Here is a 27,076-nt window from a genome sequence, read left to right as displayed (position 1 = left end):
TATTTTTATTCTATGAGCTTTTTCTTTTTAACTTTCTGCTAAAAACAAAGACAGAGTCATATTGGCATAGGCCAACACAGGGTCAGGATTATCAATATCACTATCTTTCACCTCTACATCTTGTCCCACTTAAGGTCTTCAGAGGTAATAACATGTATGGAGCTGTAATCTCCCGTGATAACAATGCCTTCTTCTGGAAAACCTGAAGGACTTGCCTGAGGCTGTTTTACACTTTTTTTATAGGTAACTATTTTTATAAGTTTATAGGTAACTATTTATATAAGTATTTGTCCTAATAATAAAAAATATAGTAGAATAAATATATAAACCAGTTACATAGTCATTTATTATCATTATCAAATATTCTATACTGTACATAATTATAAATCTATACTTTTATACAACTGGTAGCACAGTAGGTTTGTTTGCACCAGCATAACCACAGACATGTCAATAAATACATTGCGCTACAACATTAAGACAGCTCCAATGCCACTAGATAAGAGGAAGTTTTCAGCTGCCTTACGGAGCCACCATGGAATGTGCAGTCTGTCATTGACCTGATTGCCCCTTTAGGGCATATGACTGTGATTAGTAAATTTTGCAGTCAACATTTGAACAGAGTTTTCAGCTTATATAATTAATTCATCTCTAGGAATCTTTTCTGTTTTTGTTTTCTCTCTGGGCAGTGTCATCTATTCTTGACACCCAGATAACCGTATCTGTTCTAAATATCTCTCCTGAGTTGTGGCTATACCCTTCACATATGCAAGTGCCTAGTGGATATCTGCTTGATTGTCCCATGAATACCTCAAAGTCATGATGTCCAGGTTAGAATTTATTACTTACTGTCTCACATACCTGAAAGTCTTCCTTCTTTACATGTGACAGAGACTCAGTAATTGGCATCACCATCCACCTAGCTGTTCAGGCCAAAGTCCTGAGTGTCATCCTTGAATCATCCTTGTTCCTGTCCCACTGCTCATATTCAGTGAATCCAGTTCTTCTGTTTCTGCCACTGTCCTTCCTCCTGAATGTAGTCCATCCTTTTCTGTTTTTTGGGAAAGCTTAATAGACTCCACACATATATCCCTGTGTAATCTGAGATAGTCTGGCTAATTTTTCCTAAATGCAGATCTTATCATGTTATTTCTTGATTTACACTCTTTAATTGTACCTTGCAATCTAGACAGAAGTTCAAACTTTAACTTAGGAAATAAGGCCCTTTTTAAAAAAAAACTTAAAAAAATTTCAGATTAATATGAGGGTAAAAATGATTAGGTTACATTGTTTGCGTTTGTTAGGTAAAGCCCAAGTTGTGCGGCATACCCTTACATGGTAGGTGAGAGCACACTGGTCCTCTCCTTCCTCTTCCCTTCCCCCTCCCCTTAAATTTAATTGTGCTTTTCCTCTCATGTGGGCATGTAGTTGTTTATCTACTGTTTTCATAATAGTATTGAGTACATTTGATACTTTTCCATTTATGTGATACTTTACTAAGGAGAATGTTCTACTCCACCAAGGTTAATACAAAAGATATAAAGTCTCTATCTTTTTATGGCTGAATAGTATTCTGTGGTATACATACCACAATCTATTAATCCATTCATAGGTTGATGGGCACTTGAATTGATTCCACATCTTGGCAATTGTGAATTGAGCTATGATAAAAATTCTAAAGCAAATGTCCTTGTGGTAAAATGGTTTTTTTTTTCTTCTGGGTAGATACCTTGTAATGGGATTGCAGGATCAAATAGAAGATCTACTTTTAGTTCTTTGAGGATTCTCCATATTTCTTTCCAAAGAGGAATTAGTTTGTAATCCCACCAACAGTGTAAAAGTGTTCCCTTCTCTCAACAGCCATGCAAGTACCTGTAGCTTTGGGACTTTGTGAGATGGGCTCTTCTCACTGGGATTAGATGATATCTCAAGGTAATTTTGATTTGCATTTCTCTGATGATAAGGGATGATGAGCCTTTTTTCAGGTGTTTGATGGCCATTCATCTATTTTCTTCAGAGAAGATTCTGTTCATGTCTCTTGCCCAATGATAAATGAGATTGTTTGCTTTTTTTGTTGTTGATTGAGTTCTCTGTAGATTCTGGTTATTAGCCCTTTGTCAGATTTGTAACATGCAAATATTTTTTACTATTCTGAAGTTTACCTGTTTCCTTTAATTTTTGTGTCCTCAGCTACACAGACGCTTATTACTTTAATTAAGTCCCATTTACTTATTTTTGTTGTTATCAAGATTACCAATGAAGTCTTCTTCATAAAATCTTTCCCCAGGCAAGTATATCAAGGGTTTTTAATCCCACACTTGCTTCTAAGATTTTTATCGTTTTGGGTCAATATGGGCCTTCTTGATCTGATCAGGGCATGTTTTCCCCATTTCTACTATGTGTTCCAGCTGTCGTAAGCACTTTGTTATTACTGAGTTCATTTTGCTCTTGCCTCTGGCTTCCCTCCTGCCTTTCCTTGTTGCTGGAATACTCTTTTATTCTATAACCCCATCTCATCCTTCATGTCTTATCTTAGATGCCACCTCCTATGGGAAATCCTTCCGTAACACCCCCTCACTCACTGTTCTTATATCCGTTCAGTGCCTGGTGTGGCCACACACTGTCTTGTCTCAGGGACTTTGTATGTGCTGCTGCTTCTGCCTTGCCTCTCTTCTCTCCTCCACCTTGTTGCTATTCATTCTGTGGTAGATCCACATTTTCCCCATCATATCAAGACATTCTTGTATTCACTTTGTGAAATTTGAAACAATTGTGTTCCAGTTTTAGGTTTTGGAAATTTAGAATTTTGAACTGTTTGCCTTTAATTAGTGTCTCCTTCTCTCTTAATCCAAGCTTTAAAAAAAAAAAAAAACTCCCCCAATCTTAAGTCTGTTCTTCAGCTTTACGCTTCTCCAAGCAAGCTGACATTGCCTAACTTGAGAATCGATTAAGTGCCAGAAGTCAGCTGATACGGTTTGTTTAAAAAAAAAAAAAAAAAAAAAAAAAAAGAATGATATTTTCAGCTTTCAGTCCTAGCCACTGAACCTGACAAGTTCTGACATCTCTTCTCTTGGCTGCCTCTCATTTTTTTTTCCTGTTTCCATGGAAATGGACATTAGATCCTAGAAAAATGGTAAGATACTGGTAGCTAATTGCTGTTGTGGAGTTCTGAATTCTCCTTGTGAATGATTATTTTATTGACTCTTGTCCATTATACATTATGTGGTAGTTAGGCAAAACAACTAAGGCATTTTCTGGATTTGAGAGCTGGATATTTCCCAAGTCATTAACTGATATCCTAAAATGTATTCCCTTTTTTATCTCTTAGGTAAAATATATTTTAATTTAAGATCTTGTCAGAGAGGACACTAGATTTCAAGCCAGGAGACCTGGCCCTTGTCCCAAGTCTGCTTGATTATTTTTGTTTTATATATATAATGAGCCAGTTGTAGCTACTTAGCCTTTGGACTTGTTTGTAAGTGTCCCAGTGAAAAGACTGCCTTTATGCCTGTGTGCTTTAATAGCAAACCCAGAAAAAAAGATTTCTAAACATCTAAAATGGAAAAATGCTTTTAATCTCAGTGCTTTATTTTTTTCCCTTTGTAAAAGATCTGAATAAGGTTCTATCATATGGCTAGAAATGTTGGCCTAAGATTATCTTACATATATAAGATATAGTTTTTATATAGTTTTTCAAGAAAAGTACATCCTATCTTATAACAAAGTAAAGTGATTAAATAATATTTGAAAAATTCTATTTATTTTGTATTTAATGAGAAGGCTTATTACCGTGCTTATCTAATTTGTATTTTATCCACATCTGGGATGTATGAGGATTTGCTATAGCCATATGCCTCTGTGGTAGGCTCATCCCTACCAGGTCAGGATTTCTTCATATTTTAAATTTAGAACTTGGAAAGGCAGGTTTTGTTAAATACTTTAAGGGACTGACATGTACATGTGAAAAAAAGATTAGTATTTGCTGAGCTGCTTCTTCAGTGAACAGTCTCTGCTCTATATCAAATGAATCTGAGTAATTGAAATTTAGTAGCAACAGAATAAATCTCTTTTTTGCATGACTACACAAAATAAAATAGACATGGTGCTCAACTTATGACGGGGTTATGTCTTGATAAACCCGTCTTGAAAATATTACAAGTCCAAAATGCATTTAATAGACCTAACCTACCAAGCATCATAGTTTAGCCCAGTCTACTTTAAACATGTTAAGAACACTTACATTAGTCTACACCTGGGCAAAATTGTATCTCAAAATGCTGGCAACATAGCACACCATGGAGTACGTGTTGTTTGCCCTCATGATCAAGTGACTGGGAACTGTGGCTTGCTGCCACTGCCCATCATTACCAGAGAGTATCATAGTACGTGTCGCTAGCGTAGGAAAAGATCACAATCCAAAAGTTGAAGTACAATTTCTACTGAATACATATCATTTTTATACTGTGATAAGGTATAAAAATCATGAGTGAAACCATTGCATGTCTCAGATCATCTGTATAGGTTTATACTACTTGTAAGTATGTGGACATAAACTGTATGTGTTAAAATATTTATAAATGAATGGATCAACAAACTGTGGTATATGTTTACCATGGAATACCATTCAGCCATTAAAAAAGATGGAGACTTTACATCTTTTACATTTACCTGGATGGAGTTGGAATACATTCTTCATAGTAAAGTATTGCAAGAATGGAAAAATAAATATCCAAAGTACTCTGTATTAATATGAAACAATATATAAATAATTACATACTCATATGAATAATAAAACACAAATATGGTCTAGTACAGGGGGAGAGGGAGGGAGATGGGGGAGGACAACTGGTAGGAGGAGGAAGGGCATGAGGTGGGATCTCACCTAATGTGCATATAGTGAGGGTATATAACATGCTCCCTGGGTGAGGGGCTTTTACAACTGCAACTTTACTCTGGAAGTGAGAACAATGTAACCTAAAAATCTGCACCCTCATATAATTTGAAATAAAAATTAATTAATTAAAAAAAGAAATAATTCATTTTGTACTGGAGGTAGATTTTTCTAAAGGGAAACAACTGTCTTATCCAATTTGCTGTGAATTTTGTCTTCCATAGAGAACCCGCAGTGGACTTGGGGTCTAGTCATTTCAGTTCCCTCTGTTTGTGACACTGTTGTAGGTCAGTAGATTCATCATAGGTCCCAGTGTTTTTAGAAGAAGTGCTTCAAAGTAAAGTTCATTTTTATAAGTAAAGAATATCCTATACTTGTGGCATAATTAGAGAATAAGAAAAAAATATTAAAGAAGAATTATAATGGCTTATTATCCCACTTTTAAAGTAAGCCACTGTTAATTCTTCAGCTTAGTCCTTCAATTAAAAATAATCTACCAGTGCATGTGATGAAATCATAATAAGGCTGTATGTGCCACTTTGTAGCCTACTTATTTCATTTACCATATCATGAATATTTTGCCCTAATATTAATTATATATTTAAGTGATTTTAATAACTACATGTTAAGTTAAATAAATGATTCTATAATTTATTTAAGACCTTATTGGATATTTAGATTGTTTTCTTATATACAACATTAAGTAGGAACCTATATAATTTCTTTAATCCTTTAGTTAATGTGGAATGTGCCTAGATTATATGGTTTTCCAGGCTGGTGTCTTATTAGTTCTTACTTTGATTTATCCTTGTCTACAAGAGAACACATCTTGTAGTTCTCTAAGTCTCACTAACCTTATCTCTAAAATGTCTCTTAAATTTGTTCCTTCATCTGCATTCTCGCTAGTGATTGCACTAGTTCGAGTTTTCATCTGACTTGGAATACTGCAATAATCTCATACATATCTGGTTTTCCTACCTCTGGCCTTTTCTTTGTTCAATGTATTATTTATCTTATGGTCAAAATTATCTTTCAGTATGTGAATATGGTATATGTTCTCTGGTTTTAAAGTTTTTTATGTTTTTCCATTGTCTATGGCATAAAGCCCTAGCCTGGTATTCAAGGGCATTTATATATTCTCCCATATATGCCTACCCCTTTTAGCCTCATTGTTCTCTTCTCCTTTATACCATCTGCATAGGCAGCTCTCCCTGGACACACTAAAGTGTAGTTGTAACTTTTCTGTTGTCTAGAATGCACTACCTCTTAACACCTTGTAATTTCTCACATCCTTCTTTAAGGCTTTAGCTCAAATATTACCTATCCTGTAAAGCTCTGCCGTCCAATTCAGTAACTACTAACCACATGTGGCTATTTAAATTAAGATAAACTAAAGGTAAAATAAAATGAAAATTTCAGTTGTGCAGGCAGAAACATATTTCAAATGGTCAATAGCCATTTGTGGCTAGTGGCTATTGTATTGGACAGCAGAGATTAAGGAAAATTTTCATCACAGGAAAAACTCCTACTGGACAGCACTACTATAAAGCTTTTTCTAAAAGAATTGATTTACTCTTCAGAGCTTCCAGAGCCCATACAATTAACCATTTAAAAAGCCCTTGAATTCCTTTATAGCAAACCTTGCTGTTCTTATCTTTATCATCTAGACTAGTAGCTGGGATGCAGTTGAATTTTTGTCTCTCTCACTAAAAGGTGTGATCCATGAGAGGAGAGTCTTCGTTTCCCATTGTGCCTGCAGCTCTGGTGTGGCATCTAGCACAATGATGCCGCTCAGTAAATAGTCTGTCCCTGAGTGAAGTGAAATAATTAAGGTAAAGAGCTCAGCAAATAAATACAAGGCATTCAAACACTGTTAGCTGTTATTGTTACCAATAGCAGTATCTCTGTTACTTTTATAGATTTATTAAACAAACCATCACTGCACATACTTCCATGCCAGGCACTGTACTGTATGATTTTTAAAATGCTGATGTTGGGTTTTATAACGTTTTTCAAAACCAGATAAGGAGCCCATGGCCTAAGGTATAAGTGTAATTCATAAAATGTCTCCAAAAGGCTTCTGGAATTGTCTTCTTTACAGAATTTATGGTTTTTCCTTTAACTGATCTGGTTAGATCCCATAAGCTCAAGCACAATATCAGACATAGTAGTTGATCACAAAATTGTTAATAGATAGGCATTATCATTTTCTTCTTCAACATTTTTTTTAAGCTGTTGGTTTCTCTTAAAACCAAAAGTCAAGACATACTCTGGTCATGAAGAATTGTAAAATATATGAATCACCAAAGCTACCAAATAGAATATTATGTTGGTTAGTGATCAATGCTATGGAGAAAAGGCAAGATAAGACGTTAGAGAATGGACAGGGAAGTCTTATCTGAGAAGGTGACATTTAAGCAGAAACTTGAGTGGAGGGTAAGAGAAGAGCCATTTAGATCAGGTGTGTTCAACCTGCAGCCCCAACAGCTGCATGATGATTTTGTGAGGAATATTTTTGCTCTTTCTGTGGTGTCAGACATCACGAAGAGTATGCATGGACTTTTCTCTTTTTTTGCTAATTAGCTTTAGTGCTTGTCTATTTAATGTGTGGCCCAAGGCAATTCTTACTCTAGTCTGAATTCCAGATATTTAGGGGAAGAACATTCTAAATAGAGGGAGTAAGGGCAAAGGTCCCAAGTGAGCAAGGAATCCAGGGGCTATATCATGTAGAATGTTATAGGTTATGGAAAAGAGTTTGAATTTTATTCCACATACTATGAAAGCCATGGAGGGGAGCATTAAGCAGTGGAGTGACATGATCTGATTTTTGTTTTAAAAAGATCACTTTGGTGGCTTGTGTAGAGAATTGAATTAGGTATGATGGAAAGGAAGGGGCTAAAAGAATGAAAGTAGGGAGACCAATTAAAAGTCCATTATAATACTCCAACAACTCTGTGAAATAGGTACTAGTATTTTCTCCATTTTTAAGGTAGAACACAGAAAATAGAGAGGTTAACAGACTTGTTTAGTACTCTAAATCCAATCTGTTTTATTAATCACTACCATTATGTTATAGTACCTGACTCCAAAGAATGAGTTTTTAGAATTTTTGACATTGCATATTATTCTAATGTAGGTAATAGGTGCATAAATTTCAAATGTATGTTTCTCTCTTAAATAGGTTGAATGCTTAATAGAAAGCAATTTGTGAAAGCATAACCTACATAGAATTTGTACTCAAATAGAATTCAGAGTATCTATAGAGAAAATTGTGTAGGTAAGACAAGAATATAGCTATTTTTGTCTAAAGGCATTTTATGTTATAATGCTTTTTCATTAGAGGAAAGTTTTTCTGTGTGATTTAGCTTTCTTGTAAACTGGTTAATGGAAATAATGAAAGTTGAATAATTGAATTAAAATGTGAAAATCAGAACTATTTTTTTTTATTAAATCATAGCTGTGTACATTAATGCAATTATGGGGTACAATGTGATGGTTTTATATACAATGTGAAGTATTTTCATCAAACTGGTTAACATAGCCTTCACCACGTTTTCTTAGTTATTGTATTAAGACATTTATACTCCACACTTAGTAAATTTAACATGTACCCTTGTAAAATGTACCATAGTTGTGTTCCCACCAATTACCCTCCCTCCGCCCCTACTCCCCCCTTCCTCCTCTCCCTCTCCCCCTTCCCCATATTCTTAGGTTATAACTGGGTTATAGGTTTCATATGAAAGCCATACATTAGTTTCATAGTAAGGCTGAGTACATTGGGTACTTTTTCTTCCATTCTTGAGATACTTGGCTAAGAAGAATATGTTCCAACTCCATCAATGTAAACATGTAAGAGGTAAAGTCTCCATCTTTTTTAAGGCTGCATAATATTCCATGGTGTACATATACCACAATTTATTAATCCATTCCTGGGTTGATGGACACTTGGGCTTCTTCCATGACTTAGCAATTATGAATTGGGCTGCAATAAACATTCTGGTACATATATCTTTGTTTTAATGTGATTTTTGGTCTTCTGGATATATACCTATCAGAAGAATTGTAGGAGTGAATGGCAGGTCTATTTTTAGATCCCTAAGTGTTCTCCAGACTTCTTTCCAAAAGGAACGTTATTAGTTTGCATTCCCACCAGCAATGTAGAAGTGTTTCCTTTTCTCCACATCCACGCCAACATCTCTGGTTTGGGGATTTTGTGATGTGGGCTAATCTTACTGGAGTTAGATGATATCTCAAAGTGGTTTTGATTTGCATTTCTCTGAGGATTAAGGATGATGAGCATTTTTTTCATGTGTCTGTAGGCTGTGCACCTGTCTTCTTCAGAGAACTTTCCCCTCCAGTCCCTTGCTCAGCCTGAGATGGGATCACTTGTTCTTTTCTTGCTAATATGTTTGAGTTCTCTGTGGATTCTGGTTATTAAACCTTTTTTGGAGACATAACCTGCAAATATCTTCTCCCATTCTGAGGGCTGTCTGCTTGCTTTACTTACTGTGTTTTTGGCTGTGCCGACGCTTTTTAGTTTGATTAGATCCCAGTAATGTATTTTTGATTCTGCTTCAATTGCTTGGGTGGGGAGGCGGTGGTCTTCCTCATAAAATACTTGCCCAGGCTGATTTCTTCAAGTGCTTTCCTTGCACTTACTTCTCGTATTTTTATAATTTCATGTCTTAAGTTTAAATCTTTAATCCAGTGAGAGTCTATCTTAGCTAATGGTGAAAGGTGTGGGTCCAGTTTCAGTCTTCTACAGGTTGCCAGCCAATTTACCCAGCACCATTGTTAAATAGGGAATCTTTTCCCCACTGAATGTTTTTAATTGGCTTGTCAAAGATCAAAGAACGGTAAGTAGCTGGGTTTGTCTCTTGGTTCTCTATTCTGTTCCGTACATCTACCTCTCTGTTTTTGTGCCAGTACCATGCAGTTTTGATCACTATTGATTTATAGTATAATCTGAAAATCAGAACTATTTTTAGACATGGTATAGGGAAAAGAGCCTGGGCTTAGGAAGAGAGTATCATCTGGGGAAAATTTCTTTAATCTTTCTAAGCCTGTTACTTTCATGCCTGAAGTAAAGATGGTATTACCTACTTTATAGGATTGTTGTGATAATTAAATATAGTATGGGTTGAATATATTTTTACTCATGTTTTCCCAATCTTAAGTATTATGTCTTAGACCTGTTCGAAGCATAGTAGAATTATTTTAGTCTTTAAGTCAAAAAATTCAGAGATGTGTGATAGCTATGTTTAAATGTATAAAGGGCTCTTGTGTGAAACAGGGATTGTTTTTTATGACTCAAGAGAATAGAACTCTGATCCAAGGGTGAAAACTATGGGGAAGGTTATTTTGGCTCATTAAAATAAAGACATCTTCAAAAATGGAATGAACACTCCATCACTGGAACTGTACATAGACATATCAGTTTTCTGGAATGTGTCAGTCATTGAGAGTTTTTAATTTAGTTTGAAAATGAATTCAACCCAGGATTCACTAAAAAATAAGCTATGTAAAAGCAGAGTTCTTGTCTTTCTTGAGGACTACAGTATCCTCAATGCCTAGCTAGCACTCTGGTGGACATAATAGTTAATGAATGAATGAGTCAGTTATTTTGGAGGTCATCTGCATTCTTCACTTCTTCCCTTTGTCTAAATTTCAGTCCTGATTTGAATGGGTCATTTGAATGTTAATTTGGATTAAAAGTGGGGGGAAAGTAGAGGAATTGCTACTTGGTAAGAAAATAAAAGAGTTCATGTAGGGTTTCTTAACAATGGCTCTCTTGGTATTTTGGGTAATTGATGCTTTTGTTTTGGGGAGGTGTTTTGTACACTGTCGGAGTTTAAGCACAGCATTTCTGGCTGCTAAATACTCACCAGATACCAGTAGCAACCCCTCTGCCAATCTTGACCAAAAAAAAAAAAAGCCTCCAGACATCAAGAAATGTTCCTTTGGGGGAAAATTGCCTCTTGCTGAGAACTAATGAGTTAGTGAATAACCCACCAGGATACACCCATGCAATTAGACAAATCCAATATTTTCGTTAGATAAAATGAAAGAAAAAAATGTCACTTGAGAAAGCTCATTATACATTATTTTAAGATGAACTGTGCACTAGTATGAGATGTATGTTGAGGCATGAATATAGCTGTGTAATGAAGTTGTATAATGCTCCTGGATTTTTACTTTGCTTTGAAATTAGATGGTTCTTTAGCTGTAGCTTCTCAGCTATATTTCTTTTAGGTGGTAGAATTGTTTATGCTGAATTTTCAAATTGCTTTAACAGCTTTTATATGTTACAATACAGGAGTGGAGCATTCAAAAACAAGAAGGTTGGTGGAAATAGTGGCTCATAGTATCAAAGACAGCATGAAATGTAATTGCAGGAAAGGGTAATAGCAGCAGAAAGCTGAGCAGCTGATCAAGGATAGTAGAAGCAGGAGAACTAAAAATCACTCATATATATTTAAATTTATGTTTCAATGTAGAAGTCTGATCATCTTATGATGCGCATGGTTTTATAATTATGGTATATGTTAACCACAGTGGAAGTCAATTTTTTTAGGTCATACTAAGCTTGTACTTCTTGACTCCCCTATCCTTACATTTATGCTGATAGTTCCTCTTATTTAAATCTAAATGGTAAGCTCTAATAAATCCCTGTTTGTGTTATATTTTAACTCAGTATATTTTCTTGTCACATCACACTTTCTTTATAACATATTTTATGAGCTATCCATGGTCTTTATGTAATTATAAGCTGGGCATTGTTGAATTTTAATAATACAGCACTTGCATATATATTATGATGTGTTCATTTCTAAAATATAGTAGTCTTACCAAGCATTATTACAAAGAAGCATCTGTCAGCATTTCTATTATAAACCCTAATTTATTTTTAAGGAGTTCTTTTCTTGTCTATTTCTAAATTGCTTTGGGCTGAAAGCTGGTATAGACGTCAGTTGAAATCCCAATTTTGTTATATTATAGAAGGAAAAGTTGAAGCTAGTATTTTTGACTACATGTTATAGCATTTGAAGTACATATTTTTAGTAGATGTAGGTGCTTTTTACTTGACATTTATTAATTTCCCATAAACCCAAGTAAGGAGATGGAAACTGACAGCCACTTAAATTGGTTTGTTTCTTTTCCTGTGTTGTGCTGTAAGATTTTTGATAACTTATTTGAAAAGTATTTACCAAGCAGATGCATTAAGTATTTTGTTAGAACTGCCTTATAATATGAAGGTGTCCATATAAAGCTTATGGGAAACTAGATCTAAGTTTACTGTGAACAGAGAAACTTACAAAAGTATCAGCAATAATGAGATTATGGAGATAGCTCTGTGTTTGAGAACATGAATCGTTGTCTAGTGATCAATAGTTGGGGTTCTTACTTCCTTTTGTTTCTTCTTAAGTGGTATTACTTAATAGTTACTAACCAAGTTGATTGCTGCCCCTCCACCCCTTTTGTGAGATGTTGCTTTTACTATAGCAGGTGCTACTATGATATCATTCTTTCAGATTGCTTTTTAAAATCATTTGAAAATCAAGTTATTTTTTATTTATGATCTGATTTTGAACCTGAGATTTTTTGGATCCTCATGTGTAACTGATTACCTTTACAAAAGATTAACTTTAGTTACTGAACTTCATACAAAATTAGAAGCATTAAGAAGATTAAACATCCAAAATCGAATGAATACATTGAGTTACAGTTATTCAATAAATATTTGTATCTTATCCCTATGTGGCAGGCACCATATGCAGAATATGTAATATGTAATGATGATCAAAACTGGCATGGTCCCTATGGTATACAAGTAAACAAACATAAAATAAATAATGCTTGTTCATTTTGGTAAAGTTTAATAATGTTACAAAGGCTTACACTTTTATAAATGATCTATAATACAGAAAACTACATTTAAATGTAAAAGATTTTTTATGTTTATTGGAATGTAAAGATTAAAACGTATTTTATACCTAAACTTTTATTATTTCCGTGTTAATGGCACTTTTTTGCATTTATTTATAATTTAATCAGTAATTGCTTTTGTTTAGAAACTTGATTTTTGCATGTTTTTCTGATATTTGGCCATTTTAACAGTGTTATTTATTCTAATGGCTTTTCAATAGAATTCCTAGATAGGTGATTCATGTACAGTTTATATTTCTTAATTGTTTTACTTTTCTTATTGCATTATCTGTCATCACCAATTGAATCTTGAATAATAACAGTGATAGTGGGCCTACTTGTCTCATGTTGATGGCAGTGTTTTTTCTCTTTCACTCTTAAGTATGATGTTTGCTGTAGGTTTCTAGTAGATCCTTTTAGCAATTTAACAATGTTTCCTTTTATTGCCAGTTGAGAGAGATTTAATGATTTAGGACAAATAGATTCTGTTTATATAAATACAGTCTAGGTTATAGAGATCAAATATTCTTCTTTGGCACTACTGTGAATGGGATAGAGTCCTTAATTGTTTTTTCAACTTGACTATTGTTGGTATATTAAGGCAACCGATTTATGAATGTTGATTTTGTAACCTGAGACACTGCTGTATTCCTTAATCACTTCTAAGAGTTTTGTAGTAGAGTCCCTAGTATTTTCCAGATATACAATCATATCATCTGCAAAGAGCGAAAGTTTGATCTCTTCTGACCCTATGTGGATACCCTTGATTGCCTTTTCTTCCCTAATAGTGGTGGCTAAAACTTCCATTACAATGTTAAAGAGCAATGGAGACAATGGGCAGCCTTGTCTGGTTCCAGATCTAAGTGGAAATGATTCCAATTTAACTCCATTCAATATGATAATGGGAGAAGATATTTGCAGGTTATGTCTCCGACAAAGGTTTAATAACCAGAATCCACAGAGAACTCAAACGCATTAGCAAGAAAAGAACAAGGGATCCCATCGCAGGCTGGGCAAGGGACTTGAAGAGAAACTTCTCTGAAGAAGACAGGCGCACGGCCTTCAGACATATGAAAAAATGCTCATCATCTTTAATCATCAGAGAAATGCAAATCAAAACTACTTTGAGTTATCATCTAACTCCAGTGAGACTAGCCTATATCACAAAATCCCAAGACCAGAGATGTTGGCGCGGATGTGGAGAAAAGGGAACACTTTTGCACTGCTGGTGGGAATGCAAATTAATACATTGCTTTTGGAAAGAGAGATGGAGAACACTTAGAGATCTAAAAATAGATCTGCCATTCAATCCTGTAATCCCTCTACTGGGCATATACCCAGAAGACCAAAAATCACGCCATAACAAAGATATTTGTATCAGATATTTATTGCAGCCCTATTCATAATTGCTAAGTCATGGAAAAAGACCAAGTGCCCATTGATCCACGAATGGATTAATAAATTGTGGTATATGTACACCATAGAATATTATGCAGCCTTAAAGAAAGATGGAGACTTTACCTCTTTCATGTTTACATGGATGGAGCTGGAACATATTCTTCTTAGTAAAGTGTCTCAAGAATGGAAGAAAAAGTACCCAATGTACTCACCCTTATTATGAAACTAATGTAGGACCTTCACATGAAAGCTATAACCCAGTTACAACCTAAGAATAGGGAGAAAGGGGAAAGGGAGGGGAGAGAGGGGGGAGGGAGGGGGAAGGAGGGGAATTAATGGGATTACACCTGCGGTGCATCTTACAAGGGTATATATGAATCCTAGTAAATGTGGAATGTAAAGGTCTTAGCAAAATAACTAAGAAAATGCTACAAAAGCTATGTTAACTAATGTGATGAAAATGTGTCAAATGATCTATGAACCAAGTGTATGGTGCCCCACGATCATACTAATGTACACAGCTATGGTTTAATAAAAATAAATAAATATAAAAAAAATATTCTTGCTGAAGATAATTGAAAAGACTAGATAAAATATGAAGAACAGATTCTTAGAAGCATCTGGGAGAAGATGATAACCCATAGAAGTGAGTGTATTCTCTCAAAATCAATTTGCTTTAAGGATGTTTGTTCATCACAGCTTACCAGCTTTGCGGATAAGTTCTGCTTTCATATGCCTCATGGGATTGAGGAGTATAGTCAAAATCTGGAATCTGGCAAGAGCGAGACTCTGCTATAACCACAAAGGGTGAACCTGCAGAATAGGAGTGAATTAATGTGTAAGCTCTCCTAAGAATTTGGAGCACGCTTTCATCATCTGCTAGATCAGGGAATTTTAAGTCTGGAACTTGGATAGATAGTCTTGGGTTGGTAACTTTTCCAAGCTCTTGCAGAAGCAAATGAAAGTTCCCTATGGAAGAGATGTCATCAACCAATGCATCAATTTATTTTTTCAATTATTTTTCAAATACATTGTTCAGTGTACAGGCAGAGATAATTAGACATTGAAAGGTAAAAGACACCAGAGGAAGAAGAATTAGCAGATCTATCAGACATAGAAATATATTCAGTAAAGGTGAGACATTAGAGTTATTAGACATAGGCTAATATAGACATATAAAACAACCAAGCTTGCTATGTTCAAAGAAATAAAGGCAAGAGTGAAAATTTAGCAAAGAACTAGAAACTAGAAAAAAATTACCCAACATATTTGAAAACAATCAGATAATGCAAACATACAAATATAAAATATGATTTAAAACTTGGTCATTTGATTGTATATCAAATTAGATACAAATGTATAGAATTAGTGAACTGGGTGATAGGTTAGAATAAATAATCCACATGTCGTATGGCACACTAAAAAGTGGGAAACCCAAAGAAGAGGCTAAGAAACACAGACATTCACTGCAAAGAACCAGAAATTTGACTGAGACACATCACTTCTAAAATGGGTACTGTAGCTTAGCCAAAGACTAACTATTCTGCTAAAATTTATTCTTTTTTCCATTTAATCATTTGAATCTTTAATGAAAAGATTTATGAAGTACCTAATATCTGCCAGACCCTAAGGTAGGAGCCAGGTATGGACACAAAGAACAGTTTGCTCAGGAGATATTTAAAGATTGCTGTGAAGTGTCAGCTGAACAAATAAAAGGTTGAATTCCTGGAAGTGCCCCAGAAGCCCAGAGTCATATGCATCAGCATTTTGACAACTGTTTTTATAAATTACATCCCTTTTCTCCTTACTTAGAAAGAGCATGACCAGAAGATATTCTGAATGTTATATTCAATTTAGTCAAGTTTATAACATAAGCTAAGGATGGAATTTAGAATTGAAGATGGCATTCTGTATTGCTGGGAAAAATCTGGGTTCTAGTTTTGCTACTTAATGCTGACCTCACTGACCTTTCTCAATCCTTTAACTTTGGCAATTTTGAAATAGTTTGATTAGACTTTGGACACATCATTTAACTATTCTATATTTCAGGTTTTTGTTATAAAAAGATTAAGTAAAGATAGAACTTTACTTAATCTCAAAGCTTTATTGTGTTTAAAAATGTAAATTAAAATATTCCCAATTCTAAAGAAGAAAAGAAATGGGATTTAAATTTTATCAATTTCTTTTGGCATTTCTGGCAATGAGTTTTAAACATTTTTAAAATTTAATTGCTTAATTTAATCAATTTCATTAGTACGGTTTTGTGTTCAGGTGATTTTATGTTTCTGGAATCATATTCTTATAATACACTGCTGAAATCAGTACACTATTCTTTACATTTAGAGTTACATAAGCTTTCTTTTTTTGTCTAGTTGACAGTCTCTATATTGGAAGAGCTCTTCTTTAAAACTGTTTGATCCAAATGTCTTTTGTGCTGTGGGTTGGCCTTTGATTATTTTTCAATTTCTTGTATTACTTATTCATTCAGGTTTCTTACCTCTTTTTGTGTCAGTTTTGTTAATTTGTTTTCTTTGGAAATATTCCATTTCATCTAGTTTCAAAGTTTTATTGGTATGATGTTGTATTTAGCATTCTCGTATAAAAACAAAACTTTCTGACTTTCTTATAAAATTAAAATTTTCATAGCTGTCGAATGCTTTTTCTTATTACTAATTCTTAGTGAGATTTGTCAAAATGTCTTATTTTATTCATTTTTGAGAAAAAAATCTTTTAGTTTTATTGCTTGAGTTTATAGATTATTTTTGTTTGTTTTATTGAAGTATAACTTATGTAGGGTAATATGCAGGAATGATACACAAACATTTTGGTGAATTTTGGATATTGTATATGCCCATATGATCAATATCCAAACAAAATGTAGAGCCATTTCTGTTACCACATAGAATAGGGTTTTCTCCACCTTTTTGGTTTCTCTGGGCCACGTTAGAAAAAGAAGAGTTGTCTTGGACCACACTAACAAAAGCTGCTGAGGAAAAAAAAAAAAAGGTCCATGCATACTTCTTGTGATTTTGGCCACCATAGATAAGTCCTCACATAATGCTCCTAATTATGCAATAGCCTGTTCATAGAGTCTTTTAAGATCGCTGAGCAGGTCCCAAGTTTGTGATTGCTAATATAGAAAATGTACATATCTAAGTAATAAAATGCCTTGGATTTTTTTTTAATTGTAAAAGAAAAGTGGGCAACATAAAACTAATGGTGTATTTGACATTGTATTTGAGCAACTAATATGTTAAGATCTGGTTCGATGGAAGTTGCAATTCTCAGTGAGTTCTCAAGGTGCTCATCAGATACTTTGGTTTTAACTTAATTTTTATTGTGCTTCGTTCTTCAAAATAGTTCCTTGCAAATGTGATGACATGAATAAGGTGTGATTATTAGGTGAGGGATATTTGTCTTTAGGAAGATAGGACCTATAAACATTCAGTAAAGATTTACCTCACAAATGCAAACAGTGTAACTTAAAAAAAAAAAGTTCAGTAAAGAGACATGATCAAGTTTTTCTTTAAGTTGAATGTCAGATTGCAGCTCGATGCATTCCATTTGAAATTGGCAGGGAACATATTTATGTCAAGTGAGAATGGAGTCACAAATGCACCAAAATATTATTTTCCTGGAAATCTTGAAATCTTTTCAAATTCTTATATCAGATTAAAAATCAAGGCTACATATTTTTTGCTATTCACAGGACTGTGTTTAGCCAACATGTTGAATGCATAAAATTGTTTGCCTTCATTTGGGCTTGCCATAATTTCAGTTTTACTTGGAATGCTGTTATGGTTTAAAATATTGTTTTGTTGGGTTTCACCTCGAAGATACATGTTAACTCATTTAAATGAGTGTTAAACCCACTAAAAATGTTAAATCTGTAAGAAAGTTTTCATCAAGTTCTGGCACAAATTTGGTTTGTGATGCCATAAATGACTTGATACCATTTCCCAAATTGTAACATCTTTTCAACGTTTGGTCTCAACTTAGCCATCTAAGTTGCTCTTCTGAAAAGCAAATGATGTCACCATAGTCAGCATCAATACTTGTAAGGAACTCCTGGAATTGGCCATGATTCAGTCCCTTCGCCCTCAGGAAATTCAGACTTGATGACAATTTGCATGATGTTATCCATTTTTAAAGCTTTTGTGCATAAATTTTCTTGATGTACTATGTAATAATACTTCATCAAACTCGAGTTTTGGGTGGCAATTGCATTGTCTCCTATTAATTTTATAAGGCCTTCTCTTATACTTATTATCACCAGGGCGCCATCAGTAACTATATGAGATATGTTGATAATGGACAAAGGAAATTGCTTTAACATATTTTTTACTGCTTCATATAAATCTCTTGATTTAGTTGTGTCTTTTAATGGCACTGAAGAAGCCATTTCTACACTGACATTCTATTTGTCATCAATACCTATAATAAAAATGGCAAGTTAAACTGTATTTATAGCATTAGTGATGTCCTTCATCGCTAAAACATAAAACTTTAAATTAGCAGCTTTTCTCTCTAAACTTCTTTTGATAGATTTTTCCCATTTCTTCAATTTGCCTGGCTATAGTCTGGTGAGACAAACTGATTTTAGAAATATCCTCCTTTTTTTCAGGGCAAATTTCAGGGCAAATCTGCCATGATTTCCATAGAATGCTTAATAAACTTATCCTCAGTAGATGCTTTTAATTTTTTTGCTATTAAATATGCTGCTGCAAGGTAAATGGATATCCATCACTTCAGGCATTTATCATTTCTTTGTGTTAGGAACTCTCCAGATCTACTCTTTAAGTTATTTTAAAGGATACCCTAACTTATTGTTGATTATATTCATTCTGTTGTGCTATCAAATATTGTTCATGCTATCTAATTATGTAGCTATTTTTTTGTTCCCATTAACAATCTCCACTTTATCACCTCCCTCTCCACTACCTTTCCTAGCCTCTGGGAACCATCATTCTACTCTCCGTCTCCAGGAGATCAATTGTTTTTAATGTTTAGCTCCCACATATAAATGAGAACATGTACATGGAATTTTAAAAAATATATAAATCACAGCTGTCCAAAAGGACCGGGCAGCCATTTTTATTGTTACTTTTACTTCCAGATATTTTCTTGGCATTTTTTTTTACCTTTTCTCCCACCACTGTAACTTTAATAAAAAATTTAAAAGTATCTAGCAATAAAGTGTATAAGGTACAACAATCTTAATATATTATATACATCTGCATGACTACTACTGAGGTCAAGATCTAGAACATTTTTAATACTCCGGAGGTTCCCTTTTGTGTCTGCACACTCAGTGCTCACTCCTAGAGGTAACCAGTTTATATTACTTAAAATATTCATTAGTTTTGTCTGCCCTAAAACTACGTAAGTAAGTTTTGTTTTTTTGTTTTTTAGTGCTTTACCATTAGCAAATCTTCTGCATACATTCTCCTTTGGCCCTCACAACAACTCTGTGAGAGAGGTAGCACAGATATTCTTCTCATTTAACAGATAAAGGAGATGAATCTCAGAGCAGTTAACTGATATGGCCAAGGCTGTACTGTTAGTGAATCATCTGTATTATTTTCAGTCTTTGGCCTAAAAATTCAGAACCCAGCATCCCTTCATTACTTGCCCTACCTACTTCACAGGGATAATGAAGAGAAAATGAATTTAAGTTTAGAAAAATACATTGAGGGAAAAAAGCACTATATAATTACATCCACAAAGTATAATTTTCTACAATATATAGCTCCTTCACCTTCTCATCCCATTTTGTGCATGAACCCAGAATTTTATATTGCCTCAGTGCTGTGCCCAACTAAGCAACTAAATAAGGCATGGGAATAGTGTGATCCTGTTTAAAGTTCCATAAATTGCAGTCAGGGTAACTGCTGTTATTAAGCAAATTGAAAATCAGCACAGAACTCTTTTGCCTTTTCTTTGTCATGATAATGGGGGCTGTGGCTGTCCATGACAAATGGATCTTGCTCTGTAAGCCTATACCTTGGTCTTACTCTGTAAACCTATGTTTCTCTTTCTCAATAAACCTTTGTTTTTGCTAAAAAAATGAATAAGAAAATCAGCACAGAAAGGCCAGTGTGCAACTTGGATTCACTAGGCACAGAGCAAAGCAAGGCAGGATTACCAGACGGTATGATTGCAGAAGGAAACTGTGGTGTCAGGAGTCCAGACTGGCACACACACAGTTGTCTAAGGAAAGTGGCGGCAATTTATTTATTCTGCATCATATAAGGAAAAGCAGAAGATTCATGGGAACCTGTGCAAGAGCATCTTATGTCACACAGATCTCTCTTGCTGCCTACAGGGAATAAAATAACCGTATCATCTTCATTTTAAAGAATGATTGTACCTGTGTTCATATCCTGAACTACACCAAGGAACAGCTCCATGGTCAATTTCCTTGGCTATTTACCATCATTCCTAATCAGACTGTTATACAAAATGTCTTTTAAAGTAATGAGTTAGATGACTGTGTTCACATTTTCAGGATTTACTTTGGATTTTCCTGCTTTAATACCCAAAGAAAGTTATACTGAGTTTTTATTGGTGATTCTAAATTTATGTGTTAAAAAGTAGAATGTGATAGGTGAATTCAACATATTAAGAGTTTTGTAGCATCTTTTCAGAAGATTGTATACTATACAAACTTTTCAAGTCCTGTGAAACTATTTTTGTGTCTTTTCAACTGAGAAGCATCCTATTCAACATGCTTGCTTCTCCTCTCGAGGTGGTGCCTGCCGAGCAACCTTTGCTTTCAGCTTTTTATTTTCTTCTATAATAGCTTCATATTTCTCCTTCATTTTTGCCAATTCTGGATGAAGCAGCTCTATTTCTGGATTCTATGGTAGCAGCCCCAAAACGATGCTTTAAAAAATCCAAAGCACTATTAGGATTTTCTGGTTCTTCATATAAGGCTGTCAACAGCCTGGTCAGCATGTCCAACACGCTGACTTCTCCAAGTCTCTCTGGAACTGCTCATGCTTCGAGTAGGTGGCTTTGTAATAGACCATAGTGACAGCAGCGATGGTGTAGCTGGCGCCTGAGACCATGACTCGTAGAGTCTATTTTGGGGGGAGGGTATCAGAAGGGTACATATGATTAGGCAATATTGTTTGCATTTGTAAGGTAAAGTTCAAGTTATAGTTGAGTCCTTAACCCAGGAGGTGTGCTCTATACCCCTTACTTTGTACCTGATGGGTGGGAAGTTGAATTTTATTGCAGTTTTTTTTCTTGTGTGGAATCTTTTTATGTCTGACTTCTTTCTTGCAACACAATGCTGAAATCCATCTATGTTTTTGCATGCATTTTTAATTGTTCTTTTTTGTTGTTGTATAGTATTCCATTGTATTATATGCTTACAATACACCCATTCTTCTGTTGATATTTGTGTTGTTTTTATTTGGGGGCTATTATGAATGAAGCTTATATAAGCACTTCTGTACCTTTTTTATGGTGTACAGATGCATCATATCATCATTTAAGTATAATCTTAGAAGTGGGATTGCTGGATTTTGGCTTAAGGGTTAGTTTAGTTTTAGGTATTTCTGCCCAGGAGTTTTCCAAAGTGGTTGTACTGATTTAATCCCCAGCCATTAGCACATGAGGATATATTAAGATATATATTGATATCATTATCAATACTTGTTTTGTTTATGGTTACATAGATGGAGTTAGAACATAGTCTTCTTAGCAAAGTATCTCAAGAATGAAAGAAAAAGTAGCCAGTGTACTCAGCCCTACTATGAAACCAATTTATAAGCACCCACACTTCCATATGAATGCTACAACACAACTACAGCCCAAGATGAAGAGGAAAGAGGTGGGAGAATGGATGGAGGGAGGGTAATTGGTGGGACCACACCTATGATGCATTTTACAAGGGTACATGTTAAATCTACTAAGTGTAGAATATAAATGTCTTAACACAATAACTAAGAAAATACGGTGAAGGCTATGTTAACCAGTTTGATGAAAATGTGTATAAAACCAGCACATTGTACCCCATAATTGCATTAATGTACACAGCTATGATTTAATAAAAAAAAAGTTTGTCTATCTGTGTGATTCTTGTAGATGTGTTTCGTTATTGCATTGTCGTTTAAAAATGTGTTTCCCTGTTGAGTAATGCTTATTGGCTATTTGGATATCCATCTTTGTGAAGTGCCTGTTTGCTTTTATGGTCACTTTTTGAACTGCGCTATCTTTTTCTTACTAATCTATAAGAGTTCATTATACATTTTTAGATATGAGCCTTTTGGCTGATGTGCAAATATAAATATCTTCTCTCAATCTGGGGCTTGTATTTTACTTGCTTAAGGGTATCTTTTGATGCAAAATGTTCTTTCTTCTAATTAAGCCCAATTTATCAATTTTTTTCTTTCAGGTTTATGTATGTTTTTTAAGAAATCTTTCCCTACTGTACTCACACAAAAAATTCTCTATTGTCTTCTGGAAACTTGATTATTTCAGCTTTTGCATTTAGGTCTATGATCTCTTGCAAACTGATTTTTTAAATAGTATGAAATTAGAGTCCAGGTTAATTATATTTTCCATATGGATATCTAGTTATTCCAACACTTAATTGCAATGGTATCTTGGTTATAAATCCAGTGACTATTTGTGCAATTACCACTCTAACCTTTGACACCTGTCTCTGTAAATATCCTGCTTGTACATATTTGTGTTAGGATAGACTGAGTTCTCACTGTAATAGTTAAATAAGTCTGTTCATGTTAGTTGCATTTAAAAGTTGAATCTCCCCTAAAGAGTATAGACAATTTGAACCTATAATCCTTCCATCTTTCAATGTTTTGTTTTAATTATTCTTTCTTCATTTGCAAGTATACTTTTTACTTAAGGATTAAAAGTAACAGCTAAGTGCTGGCCTCTTACAAATTTTGCATGATTACCTTTTTATTAAAATGTAATACTTGAAAATTACATTAGGAGCTATTAAGTTTTCAATAATGAACTTTTACTGAGAAACTGGAAAATAATCAACTTTAAAAATAGCAGTTATCACTGTATGTGTCATACCTCACATATTCTGAACAAAGTGTTTAATATATCTGGTTTTACTTACATTATTTGGACTTGTTTTACCTTCAGGCCATATCACAAATGCAGTGGGAGCTCTAGAAATTACTCAGGAAAGAAAATAATTTGAAAGTCAAGCTATTTGGAGGGAAGAGATAAGAGGTTGCCTCTACATGAGTTTTATTAGGATTCTCTTCACCAGAGGCTACAACCTCATAGAGCTGTAATCGGTGATTTTGTGCTGTGAGTTTTTCCTTTCTATAGACAAAACTTTGTGAGCCTGAATCTCAGATACGGATGATTGGAGGGCCCTTGACAGTTGCTTTTCTTTGCACTATTTTTATTTTATACTCTATTATTTGGTATGTTCCCAGGTACTTTGAGGAATAGATTTAAATATTATTTCTTTATACATTTTCTTACACCCCCAAAACAATGATAATTTGGACAGCCCAAGGCAGGAATGTGTTACCTAATACCCAGGGAGATGAATCACTTCAAACGCCAACATAAAACAAGCTTTTGATATCTCTGGTAGCCTTTAAAGCATTTTTTAGTTAATTGGGAATAAGGATTTTTAAATTTCTCATATGAAGAACAGTTTCTAAAATGAACTAAACTTTCTAATTTTTCTATTTTGATAGTCTTTCTAGTGTGATTTATAAATAGCTATTCTAATTTAAAATTACATTTTGTTTGGGCATGGTGGCTCAATTGCTTTGGGAGTCTGAGGCAGGAGAATCACTTGAGGCCATGAGTTTGAGACTAGCCTGGGCAACATAGAAAGACCCCATCCAATTCTACCAAAAAAAAAAATTAGCTGGGTTAAGGGTGGTACGTGTCTGTAGTCCTAGCATTTCAGGAGGCTGAGGTGTGAGGATCTATCATGCCCAGGAGTTGTAGGGAGCAGCACTGCACTCCATCCTGGGTGACAGAGAAAGACCCTGTCTCCAAGAAAAAAAAAAATTAGATTTCATTGAGTAGGTATATTCATTGCCTGTCTCATAAACTAGAGTTTCAGGGAAAAAAAAATGAGGGGAAAGTCTGTTTTATATTATGTGATCATTTATAATCAGCTTCAAAAATTTAAAGGCTGGGCAAAGAATATATCTATTATGGAGAGTTTTTGAAAATAATTAATTGGTCAGTAAATTAGGATAGACAATGGTATGCATGTGAGTATGGATATATGGATGTATCTCTATTATAGGAAGACTTTTAAATTTGTTTTTATAGGCTTCATTTTTTAGAGCACTTTTAGGTTCACAGCAAAACCAAACAGAAGATAACAGAGATTTCCCATATACCCACTGACCCCACACATGCATAGCCTCTCCTACCATCAGCATCTTCCACCAGAGTGGTATATTTGCTACAGCTGGTAAGCTACACTGATCATCTTTCATCTGAATTCCTTAGGTTACAATTTGAGTTCAGTCCTGGTATTGTACAGTGAATGGATTTGGACAATTTCACTGCCCTAAAAATCCTCTGTGCCCTGCCTATTGTTCCTTCTCTTCCCTCTGACCCCTGGCAACCACTGATGTTTTTACTGTCTTGATAGTTTTGCCTTCTCCAGAATGTCATAATTGGAACCAAATAGTAACCTTTTCAGATTGACTTCTTTCATTAAATTTCCTCTATGTCTTTTTGTGACTTGACAGCTTAATTCTTTTTAGTGTTGAATAATATTTCAAATTGTTAGTAGAATTCACCAGTGAATCCATTTAGTACTTGTCCTAGAAAGGTATTAATACTGATTAATATTGATTTAATTTCTTTAATAAATATAGACCTTATTCAGATCGCCTGTTTCTGTTGTTGTGAGTATTGGCAGATTGTATGTTTCAAGGAATTGGTCCATTTCATCAAAGTTATCAAGTTTTTCAGCACTGAATTACTAGTTTTCCTTTATTATCTTTTTAGTGTCCATAGGATTTTTAGTGATGTTACCTCTTTCATTTATGATATTAGTAATTTGTGTTTTCTTTTTTTCTTTTAATGAGCCTGGCTAGAGGTTTTGTTGATTCCCCCTACCCCCCGCCGTGGATTTCCTATTTTCAATTTCATTGATTTCTGTTCTAATTTTTGTTATTTTTTCCTGTTTTATTTGCATTTAATTTGCTCTTCTTTTTCTAGTTTCCTAGGGTGGACACTTAGGTGACTGATTTTATATCTTCTTTTCTGATACCTGTATTCAGTGCTATAAGCTTCCTGGTAAACACTGCTTTTGCACTATCCCACACATTTTGATGTTGTATTTTCATTTTTACTTCAAAGTCTTTTAAAATTTCCCTTGATATTTCTGTTTGACCACATGTTATTTAGAAATATGTTATTTAATTTCCACACATTTTGGATTTTTCCAGTTATCTTTCTGTTACTGATTTCTAGTTTAAGAACAGATATTGTAGTCCAAGACCTAATGTTGTGTAATATCTATCATGTTTGTTAAGATGTGTTTTTATTGTCAGGAATGTGATCTATGTAATGAATGTTCCACATAAGCTAGAGAAGAATGTGTTTTCAACTGTTTTTGGATGAAGTGTTATACACATTGTCAGTTATATCTAGTTGATTGATAGTACTGTTGAGTTGAACTATATTCTTACTGTGGGATTTTGTTCATTTTTGATAGAGGGTTGTTGAAGCTGTTAACTATAATAGTGGTATTTTTTTACCATGTTATTAGGCACATAGGCTTTGTAGACTGTTATGTCTTTCTCGGGTATTGACCCCTTTATTACTTATAATATCTCTGTTTGTCCCTGATAACTTTCTTTGCTTTGAAGTCTGCTCTTTTTGAAATTAATGTAGTTATTCCTGCTTTCATTTTATTAATATTAACATATTAATACAGCATTAACATGCTGTATCTTTCTCTATCCATTTACTTTTAGTCTATATTGCATTTATCTTTGAAGTTGATTTCTTATAGACAACATATAATTGTGTCTTGTTTTCTGATCCACTCTGATAGTCTCCTTTAATTGTTATTTTTAGACCAGCGGTTCTCAAACTGTGGGTCGCGACCCCTTTGTAACAATGAAAATACATCACAGCATTAGGAAGGTTGAGAACCACTGATTTAGACTATTGACATTTAAAGCGATAATTGATTTAGTTGCATTAATGTGTACCATATTTGTTACTGTTTTCTATTTTTTGTTTTTGGTTTTTGTTTCTGTTTTTGTATTCTACCCATTTTCTGCCTTTTGTAGTTTTACTTATTTCTATTTTCTTTATTAGCATACTCAGTTAAATTTCTTTTTATTTTTTTGATGTCTGTCCTAGAGGTTGCAGTATACATTTACCACTAATCCAAGTCTAATTTTTTAGACTTGTTTCTCAGGCTAGAGTATAGTGGCATGATCATAGCTCACCGCAGTCTCAAGCTCCTGGGCTTACGAGTGATCAAACTCCTGGTCTCAGGACGCAGGGATCCTGCCGCTTAGCTTCCTGAGTAGCTGGGACTACAGGTGTGCACTATCAAGCATGGCTAATGTTTTTTTAAATATGGCTTATAGAGATGGGGTTGCTCTGGTGGATCTTGAACTCTTGGCCTTAAGAGACCCTCCTAGTTGGGCCTCTCCCAGGGTGCTAGTATTATAGATGTGAAGCATTGCACCTGGCTTCAAGTCCATTTTAAAGTAACAGTGTATCAGTTCGTGGTTAGTGTCTTATTAAAAAAAGACAAACCCTGGGTGGCGCCTGTGGCTCAGTGAGTAGGGCGCTGGCCCCATATGCCGAGGGTGGCGGGTTCAAACCCAGCCCTGGCCAAACTGCAACAAAAAAATAGCCGGG

General features: G+C 34.5%; 1 protein-coding gene and 1 pseudogene across 4 annotated transcripts in view; one reads left to right on the top strand and one right to left on the bottom strand.

The window, feature by feature from the left end:
* NUBPL (NUBP iron-sulfur cluster assembly factor, mitochondrial) overlaps positions 1-27,076 on the top strand; it is a 290,845-nt gene that overhangs the window by 164,588 nt on the left and 99,181 nt on the right. The window lies entirely within an intron of this gene.
* On the bottom strand, positions 20,938-21,246 carry LOC128587649 (c-Myc-binding protein-like; annotated as a pseudogene).

The sequence above is a fragment of the Nycticebus coucang genome, chromosome 6, assembly GCF_027406575.1.
Source record: "Nycticebus coucang isolate mNycCou1 chromosome 6, mNycCou1.pri, whole genome shotgun sequence".
NCBI classification, from domain to species: domain Eukaryota; kingdom Metazoa; phylum Chordata; class Mammalia; order Primates; family Lorisidae; genus Nycticebus; species Nycticebus coucang.
This window is presented reverse-complemented; position numbering and strand designations above follow the sequence as displayed.